We start from the raw sequence: 10,379 nt of genomic DNA on the forward strand, positions 1-10,379 counted from the left end.
CAAGTTAAATTGGAACTAAATGATATCCTTAAAGCAGTACTAAGTAACTCTTCCCCCTAGAGGCCATAAGCGCAACTGCAGGTGTAGTAGCAAGTTACGATTTTTTAACTTATTAATTGTCTTGGGGAGTAAATACTACGCTGACAGGAAAGGCGAAGGGAGAGAGGGTTACTGTGCATCCAATTATACAAAGGAATTATTTTTTTTCACTCAAACCTGGCTAAATACTGTTTAAAGTGACGTTAGCCCGCAGTTAGCTTTGCCCGTTAGCATGTTAGCTTCTTCTTCATGATTCCATTAGTGTGTATTGCTTTCTCCGGACATTTTGGGAAATCCAAATGGAAACCCAGTCCTAATTAATCAACTTGTTTTGTACATGAAAAGTTGCATCATGATGATGTTTGTTTTTCCTGTGAAATGCTTTAGTTAAATTAAAGGGACTATATGGAGTTTAAAAATGTTAAAATGAAGTATTCCCATTAGGACCTGTTCACCACAACTGCCTCTAAAATCCTGCACTGTCACTCAGAAAGGTGTTAATTCGGGTCCAAAGTGCCGTCATGCACGAGCTTAATATAGAAGCTGCAGTTACACGTATGACCTGAGGTGGCAGCAGTGAGTATAAAATGACCAACTTGCATCTTGTCCCTTTAAGTTTGAGTTAAATTCTACTATTTGCAGCATTGGTTCTCCTGAGAATGTCTTCCAAAACCAACTTATTTTGTACATAAAAAGTTGCATCTTGGTGATGTTTGAAATAAACATGGAGGAGAAAACTCTGGCGCACACGAGCAGAAGTCTGGCTCTGTATCAGCGACGTGTTTCCTTCTATAGGACAGACTTCTCCAGGCGATGAGTCGTTTCATCCACAAATATCCTGGTCCTACATTGAAATAGCTGATACACGAGTCTGGCAGCCCGTTCACCGTCAGAGGCTCTAGTGCGGGCGTCTCAGAGGAATTTTCCCTGGAGGCCAAAATATATCGGAAGTGTATTCCAGGCATCAACAAACAAGTTCCAGAAAAATACGTCTTTATTAACAGCTAATATGGACTTAACCTCTTAACTCCGAGAGCATTTTCTCCAGTTCAGCTTTACCCAAATCCTGTAGTCCAGTGTAACACCTCATTTGAAAGCTAAAACCTACAAAACTAAATTGATATTTTTCCTCACATCATCAGATTTTTTTCATCACTATTTTTGTTGGGCAGTCATCTAATTTTTGTCGAATTTTTGTGACTTTTTTGTCACTTTTTCGTCAATTTTTTAATTTGTTTTGTCCATTTTTTGGTCCATTTTTTGTCACTTTTTCATCAAATTATTCGCATTTTTTTTGTCAATTTTTTCTCACTTCTTTGTCAAATTTTTGACCATTTTTGTCATTTTTTTGTACATTTTTTGTACATTTTTTGTCACTTTTTGTCAATTTTTTCCAACTTTTTTCACATTTTCATCCTTGTTTTCGTCTCAGTTTTGTCGCTATTTTCACACCTTTTTTCCAGAAGCTTTTGGATTGGGGTAAAGCTGGAGAAAATGTGCTCGGTTCAGGTGGGAGTTAAGAGGTCAAGAGTGTAAAACCATAGCCACAGCTGCCCTTCTTTTGTCAGTGCCCTCTGCTGGACACGTGTGGAATTATTTCCTTTTTTGAATTGAAGCTGCCCCCTAGTGGCTGGAGTGAGCATTCTGTTTTTTTTTCCTTAAACATTCATAACTCCGCACAGGAATGGGATGGAAACGTTCTTTTTTTTTTACACACAGTGCTCAGCGATTTGAGCTCTACAAGTTGTGGGTCAGACTGATTCACCTCGCGGGTCGGAAGTGGCCCGCGGGCCGCCTGTTGGAGTCCCCTGCTCTAGTGAAACACATGGAACATCAAAACTGAAGCCGCTGTGTCTTTCTCCGCTTCATTCTTTCACGGTTGAGATAAAAAACTCATCTTGATTCCAGAAATAGAATCTCTTCGGACTCGCAGCCGCCATGTTTGTTTGTGATTAACGGCGAATGTGTGTATAACAAGGAAATAGCGTTTACATGTCGTTGTGTATATAAATAAAGGTCTTCTTTATGCACCGTTGATTGTTCCAGGTTTCTCATTACCAGGAAACTGCGCCTATATGATCAAAACGCTCACATGTCCAACTAAAGCCTCAACGATATAAAACCATGTCTCGAGATATGTAAATTAGCCTTCGAGTTTGAGAACAGACACTATGATAATGAAAGCGTGCGTCCCTCGAAGCCTGTATAACGCACTTACAAGGCTGGATGAGCATTATGGACACAATTAGAACAGGTTAAACTGGATTTACGTTTGGATTCCCGCGTGAGGACGGACATGGCGGGAGATGCCAGAGGGAATGAAGAGCGTTAGTGCCGAGATGTTCACTATAGGGTCTTTACGAGGCTGGACCGACATTACAGGCCACGATAAAGAGGCGACGTGGCTAATTAGAAGGCGGTGTTTGGGATGTGACCAACAGAACAGACTGTGCGGAGAAAACTACAATCTCTCAAGGCCAGACGCTGCAGGTGAATGGGGGAAATCAAATGGGAAACCTTTGCTGAACATTACTGATATACCTTACAGTAAAAATGAGGGAAAATATTGCAAGTTTTCTTCCCATCAGGCTGGGGATTAGATATGAAAAAATCCAAGGGTTGTGATTGGTTGATCCTTTTGCAAAACAAGGAAACACAAAACAAACTCCTTAAGTCTCCCTCTTCCAAGTTATAGTTCATTAATATATGTGTCCAGTCACGGCAATCAGGGACACAAGTTGGTTTTGGCGCATCATGAGCTTTTCACAGATTGTTAAAGTGTGGTCTCTAAGCTTTCCAGCAATGTGTAGCACGTGGAAATCTGGTAAAAGTTGGAGAATTGAGAGCAATTTGAAGTTAAGGACCCAGAATATTACTAACCAGAGAAATCGGCCTCTAAACTTTTGGCCAGTTCTCACCTCTCTCTGCTGCTCGAGTGACAATAGAGCTCATTTACATCTTATTTACATAAGCCACACCCGCTCCCTCCGTACAGCTGTAAAGAAAAGGGGGAGAAAAGGCAAAAAGCAAGAAAATGTAAGTTTGCAAACAGGTAATATATAAAAAAAATATCTCTTGCATAAATCCACTTCCCATAGAGCCTGTACCTCTACAGCAACTAGCAACACAATGACAAGTAGCAACATTATCCCAACACACACACATGTGACCAGAGGGAAAGAAGGACTCACACACGGTCATTAGTGCCACAATGACTACGTTATATTATCCGTAACCTGCACACACAGCTTACGACCAAATGCAGAGGAGCAACGGAGAAGTCTGAACTATTCTGGCTAGCATCAAGTGGACGGAGTTGTGGGCGGGACCGGCCGCTCGACTATAAAGAGGCTCAGATGACGCGGCGTTCTGCGTTCTGCCGTGCGCTGCTCTCAAGACGTAATGGGAGAAAAATAGTTAAAAATCTGAACATTGACCACTGTGTGAAAAATCAATGTTTTCACCCGCCATGTCTCGCCGTGCGGAAAATACTCAAATATTGAATTGAAGCTATACTGCCGAGCATTTCACCCAATGATTGCAGAAAAACACAAGTATATATTTTAGAAGATGTGTTTTTATCAGTTTAGTATCTTTCAGAGAAGTTTATAGAGAAAAATACACAGCAGTTCAGTTGAAAAGTTCACACAAATGTAACCATTCAGTGACTGCGCAGCTAAGGAGGCGTTAATGCACAGATTTACAGTAACATGAGTTTCAAGGTTGAAATTAAGTATATTATGTAGAAGTACTTGACTGGAATCCTCCTGTTTAATGAGTATGAAAACCTCTGAGGCAGAGAGAGGGGATATAGTCGATTCAAGGTTGGACGGTAAAGGTAATGTGGGTGAAAGTTATTTTAGATTTAAAGTTTATATAGAGAATGCCTGGAGGGAAGTAAAATATGGATATCTGTGTGAGATAAAGACATATCCTGCAGAATCACCTTGTTTTCAGCTTTAAACCATGTGATAACGTCGTTCCCTCGTCAGGACTAACCTGGAGTCGTATTTCACTTCACTCACATAGTTTTGAGTTAATGGGCTGTAATGCTTTAAATAAAGGTGGCTCGTTAAGTAATAATAAGGTATTAATAAGCGTTAATAATATGCTTGTAAAGTACTAATACGCTGCTTATTATACTTTTATCTGTTAACGTCTTACCACCCGCCAAAACCAAATGCATTCTCTCCACTTTGCCATTGTCGTCACTTTTTATTTCCCTTATGTGTTTTTGTCACTTTATTACTTTTCTGCTGGATTTTTGTGTTTTTGCTGGATTTTTGTCACTTTTTTCTGGATTTTTGTCTTTTTTCTGCTGGATTTTTGTTATTTTTCTGCAAGATTTTTGTCATTTTTCTGCTGGATTTTTGTTATTTTTGTGCTGGATTTTTGTCATTTTCTGCTAGATTTTTGTCATTTTTCTGCTGGATTTTTGTTATTTTTCTGCTGGATTTTTGTCACTTTTTTCCGGAATTTTTTCTTTTTTTTTGCTGGATTTTTGTCATTTTTTTGCTGGTTTTTTTGTCATTTTTTGATGGATTTTTGTCATTTTTTGCTGTTTTTTGGTCACTTTTTTGTTGATCTTTTGACACTTTTTTGTTGAGTTTTTGTCATTTTTGTCATTTTTTTTGTCACTTTTTAGCGTTTTTTTGTTGTGTTTACATCCTCATTTTCTTCTCGTTTTTGGCCCTTTGTTTTGAAGAAGCTTTTAGATTTGGAGAATTTGGAGAACCGGAGAAAACATGTTCAGGTGGAAGTTAAGAGGTTAACATACTAATAGGCCGTTAATAATACACTTAACCCTTACCCATTTATTAAGGCGAAATCAAAATGCAGGAATCAAATATGCAATGGTTTGTTTTGGCATTTATATATAGTCCTTTAAAAAGCATTACATTTGACTTGCTTCTGCCTGCATAAACGCTGAATTATGTCATAGTAAAAACCCAAAACTCGCCTCCACATTTTTAAAGCCCATAATCCTGCATTATATCAGTCCTGAGCCGTGTGTTCATCAGGCCGGGCTGAAACTGCAGCAGGAGTAGCTCCAGACTAAGTCCTCTCCAGCTCCTGCAGCTCACTGTTACTGTTCAGTTCTTACAGAGGCATTACTGCACATCGGAACAACCAAATATCAACACGACTGCACAGAGAGTAGAGCGGGTTGTCCTGTGTGTCCTGGGGCAAGACACTTCCCCCTCCTCCCCTCCAGTGTCTGCTTACACTGGTGTATGAATAAGAGAGTGAATGGGTTACTGGAGCTTTGAGATAGAATAATAACCATTTCGCATTTAAAATAACTTATGTTTGAGCAGCATCAGCTTCGTGTATGTATAAGCTGCGCAGTGGCGGAGTGATCTGCTAGAAAATAGTCCCTCAAAATGCGATCATTCATGTGATGCAAGGTCAGTTATATTGCAAAAATTATTCTATGGACACAGACATTTATATGGTTAGTCTGGCGTTATAAGTGATTTGCCTCAGGTGCTCTGTGGAGCGGGTCAGGCTGTTTTTAATGCAGGCTAGCTGATACCATAGAAATGTGCTAGCCTTGCACTAGCCTAGCGCCATGAAACTCTTCAAATATAAGAACTGCACGAACTACACAAAAAAAATATCTCCAGAAATCAGCAACACTCTGGATAACTAGGAAATGTGTCAAAAATCCTGAAATATCCCTTTAAATCCGGTTAAGGTCCAGTACGGCCTCCACGATCTTAGAAAGTCATTAAAACCAATGTTGCACACTCACACAGACGCGGACACGGACTATTCACCACCCTCCCCTCAGGCAGGAGGCTACGGTCCATCAAGACCCATATTTCCAGTCACTTGAACAGTTTTTTTCCCACTGCCGTCGACTCATGAACGATAGAGAGACCTAATAACTCAGTACAGACTGTATTCTGCTCTACTGCACTTAGATCCACTGCTTACTATTCTTATGCATGCTCCTAAAGCCTTATAGTTTTAAAGTGTTATAGCTTATTTTTATCTAAACTCCGTGTTATATGTTTTTATGTTTAATGTTGCACGTCTCACCGAGAAAAAATCCTAGTTTGTGAACCTGTTTACAAACCAAAAAAGCAATAAAAAAAACTATTCAATAACGTAAGAACCAGCCAATAATGTGATCATTATTCCATTATCGGCCATGATCGGTTCCTACAGGGTGCAAAATAACAGAACAAATCCTAGTTAGTCCAGTTCTGTTGAACAAAATCCATCTCCTTTCCTGCCTCTCCTTTCTGTGAAGTAAAGTCCGTACTCTCCGCTTGGATCGCTCTGAACAAGGGCCGACCGCAGGCTGAGTGCAGGGGCTGATGGGAGTTTTGAGTCCTAGCAGCTACTTCAGTGTATTGTAGGAAAATAAAATGCACATATTGAGAATTGCTGTGTCGGGGCTAGAATCCGAGCGGCATAAAGACCTAAAGTGACGAAGACGAGGATTAAACCTGGACTGAGGCTATACTAGACTTAGGCTACTAAACCATGAGTAAAACAGATATAACAACCAAAACTGATGAAACCTGGGCCTAAACCAGATCCAAACCAGGACTCCAACAATGCAGGATTGAAGGCGTAAAAGGTTGAGCAGTGGTTCCCAACCTTTGAATGGTCTTGCGAACCCCTTCAATCCTTAATTTAAACTCCTAGTACCCCACACCTCGAGGATGATGGCAATAAATTGACAAACTGGTCACCAGAACTCATTTTTTCAGTAGTTAATGATGTGTCGTGTTCAAAATGAAGACAAGATATTCAAAATATTGGACTGAGAAACAACTTCCCTTCGATTTCAATAGAAATACTCAGTTTGCTCTAATCTGTGACCATTCCCCGTGCCTCTGGTTGGGAAACACTGGATTACAGCAGGACTAAACCAAGACCTAAACTGATGAAACCTGTGGCTAAACCAGATCTTAACCTAAACCAAGACTCAACATAGTCCAGGTCGAATCGAGGTCTAACTAGGACCACACCAGAACGGACCACAGCGGGACTAAACCAGGATTCCAACAATGCAGGACTGGAGCCATAAAAGGTTGAGCGGTGGTTCCCAACCTTCTTTTGGTCTAACATCCTTCATTTAAACTCCTAGTACCTCACACCTCGGGGATGAAGGCAATAATTCGGTGCAATGGTGTTTCATGTTCAAAATGAAGCCAAGATATTCAAAATATTGTACTGAGAAACATCTTTCAAATGAACTTTCCTTAGACTTAAGGCGAGACACTGCAGGTGAATAGGGAAAAAATGTATATTTACAGATATCAATTTGAAACTTTTGCTGTCGATCACTGGCATAAATGTGATTGCAAGTTTTCTGTCATTTTATCTTTTCATATAAGAACAAGGTGTTTTATGCCTAAAAATGCCCCAAATTTCCCATCTTTTCGGCGACGAAATCTGAATAATGGATAGAGCTACATTCAAATTTATGGTTTCATTTTATTGATGAATGAGTTACCACGACTTTTTCTGAGGGGATTTTGGATTTCTTGTTTAGTTTTAAAATAAGCTGTTTTTTAGTGGAAAAATGTGTAAAAATGTAATTTTCGCCTTATTTTTTGACATTCAAAATTCAATAAATGGGGCTTAGGGATTAGATAATAAAAAATCCCTCTGAAAAAATCTTCCAAATATTGTTCAGTCCAAGGCTGGAACATGTGAAGTCTTTAGGTCCGACTGACGTGGACATAGTGTCGCCACAATGACAGAAAAATGTGTTTTGAGAAAAAGGCCCTTGAAATTGCATTCTCCCATATAAGTCTATGGGGGAACATTGAATCAGCGCAATATTTAAACATGTTATTGTGAAGATTAGGCATATTTTCTGTTTCCGGGTGAAAGCTTATATGTTCAGAGACCAATTTGGCCCAAAACCTGAAAACTGAAAAAATTGAGTTTTGCCTGTAGTGTCTCCCCTTAAATAGAAATACTCAGTTTGCTCTAATCTGTGATCATTCCCCTTACCTCTGGTTGGGAAACACTGGATTACAGCAGGACTAAACCAAGACATAAACTGACGAAACCTATGGCTAAACCAGAACCTATGGCCAAAACAAATCGAGGTCTATCTAGGACCACACCAGAACGGACCACAGTGGGACTAAACCAGGACTTAACCAGATCATAACCAAGACTAGGCAAAAGAGCACACACCAGGACTAAACTACTTGTAAATCCTGACAAAAAAACAGATGGAACAATTGGACAAAATCTGGTCCGACCTACGACGAACCCAAGTGTGAACAGGACTAAACCCAGACCCCCCGGTGTGAAGAACAAGCTCGTGCTCCAAACTGCGCATCCCGAACAGGAGAAAAAACAGGACCCAGAGCCCGCCAGCCTCACACTTGCGTCCGTGCGCGGCGGGGCTGTGCATTCCTTCAGTTCGGTCGAAGCATCTCTTGTCGTCCCAACAACAAGCGCAGCGGAGTTTGGTTCAGGTCGGGACCGCATCACGCAAAACACCGACCACCATTACCCGAACAAAATCCACAGGTTTGGGTCATTATTATTTTTTTTCTTTAAATCGCCAACTCACCTCGCGTCGACACAGAAGTTCAATCCAATACTCTCCATCCTCCGCTTCGTGTTGGGCAAGTCATCGCACGGAACCGTCCTCTCCACACACGAAAAAAAAAAACAGGAACCCAAAACGCTCAAAGACCAGCGGGGGGGGCGAGTCGACGCTCTTTCACAACACAAACTTTAACCGAGGTGTTATCCCAAAGTCATTCGCGGAAGGAGACGCCGTTTTCCTAGAAGTCAAAAAACGCTTTGGCACGAGTTGAACCAAACGCGGAGATCCGAAAGGCGCAAGGTGAGGTGTTGCAGCTTCGCGTATCCAGTTTTTGGGGTTTTTTTTGGAGTGTGTGTGTGTGCGGAATCCCGACACGGAGCGGATTGTGCAGGTGCAGCTGGTGGCACGCGCTGTCTGGATGGATGTGCTCCCCCCCTTTTCCTCCTCCCGGGGATGTGGCACTCCTCTCCGCGGCTGCAGGATGCTGCTGCTGTCGAGAGCCGGCGGTGCGCACACAGTCCTCCCTGTTCACGGGTGGCGTACTGTACTGAGGCGCTGCGTAACGAGAGCGCGGAGACAGGAGAGAGTTGGGAGGAACGGAGCCTCTCTCTCTCTCTCTCTCCCTCTCTCTCTCTTTCTCCCCCCCTCTCTCTCTCCCTCTCCCTTGATCACTCATTCTCGTGCATCTCTCGTGTATATTCATCCCACTTTAATACTAATCAGTGACCAATTTCAGTCAAAGTTGGCGCATCCGCTTAGAAATTTACAAAGGATATGGCTATGTGATCAAAATGCATTTGCACAAATACATGAATGAAAGAATGCATTTGTTAATATTTTTAATTGGGCTTTTTTGTGGCGATGAGTAAACAAGCAGCACCTCCCTCTCTCTGGGTACAGCAGTGTTTTTTTAGTCTGGTCAACCACACCCTGACTGACTGATTATCACTTGTCACCATTGTGGCCTAGCCGAACCAACCACGACTGTCACAGGGATGTCACTGCGCCGCTATGTCGTAGTTCAATCAATAGTAGAGCTGGGCGATTAATCCCACCCAAAAATATGTGATAAAAACTTGATTTACGATTCGGATTCCCCCCCTGTCCTGATTGACAGACGGCATCAACCAATCAGAGCAACGCTGGATACGTCACAGTAACAAACGGCAGGAAGCCTTTCCAAATACGTCCTTTTCTACGCTTCCAACGCTGTTTCCTGCTCCGGTTTTAGGGATTTAATCATTTCCAAATGATCGGTCACCGCGCCGCCACCTTAAATGTTTTAGAAGAGTGCGTGGTTGTGGCGGCTTCCGTCTCTTGGTGCGTGATTGGACCGATGTGGGTCAAATGGTGAAATAATTGGCTGAGAGAAGCCGCCCAGATGGTTCTTCTTTTGAACAGAAAGGAGGAGCATCTGATCAGGCAAATTTATATTCAGTTCATATTTTGTGAATTGGACGCCAGCTGTCGTCACATCCACTAGTTGCTGATTGGTTTATTTCACAACAACAATTTACTCTTGATGTGCCATGTTTACTCAGGGTATTTATTACTGGGATCTGCAACATGTATTTAGACTCAATATTTATCGGGTGTACATTTATTAACTTTATATTTTCTTTGTAAAACATTTTAACTGAAGTAAATTGTGTTACATCATATTCCATGTTTATTGCAGCTTGTGTGGTATTTCAGGATTATGCTCGTTTTGACAAAGGTTTTCTGTTATTTTGATGCTTGAAAGTTGAAAGTATGTAGTGGGACTGGGACAAAATATCTATATTCACAATACTTTGTGCTGCAATAC

General features: G+C 41.4%; 1 protein-coding gene across 1 annotated transcript in view; it reads right to left on the bottom strand.

Annotated features, from left to right (window-relative positions):
* The window catches only part of LOC306964223 (BMP/retinoic acid-inducible neural-specific protein 3-like), a 265,623-nt gene extending 256,914 nt beyond the window's left edge, over positions 1–8,709 (bottom strand). Inside the window, exon 1 of the mRNA XM_079558193.1 lies at positions 8,594–8,709. The gene's annotated coding sequence lies outside the window, so the exon portion shown is untranslated. The remainder of the gene's footprint in view (positions 1–8,593) is intronic.
* Between the last annotated feature and the right edge of the window lie 1,670 nt (positions 8,710–10,379).

Source organism: Gobius niger (assembly GCF_951799975.1).
Source record: "Gobius niger genome assembly, chromosome: 6".
In the NCBI taxonomy this organism is placed as follows: Eukaryota; Metazoa; Chordata; class Actinopteri; order Gobiiformes; family Gobiidae; genus Gobius; species Gobius niger.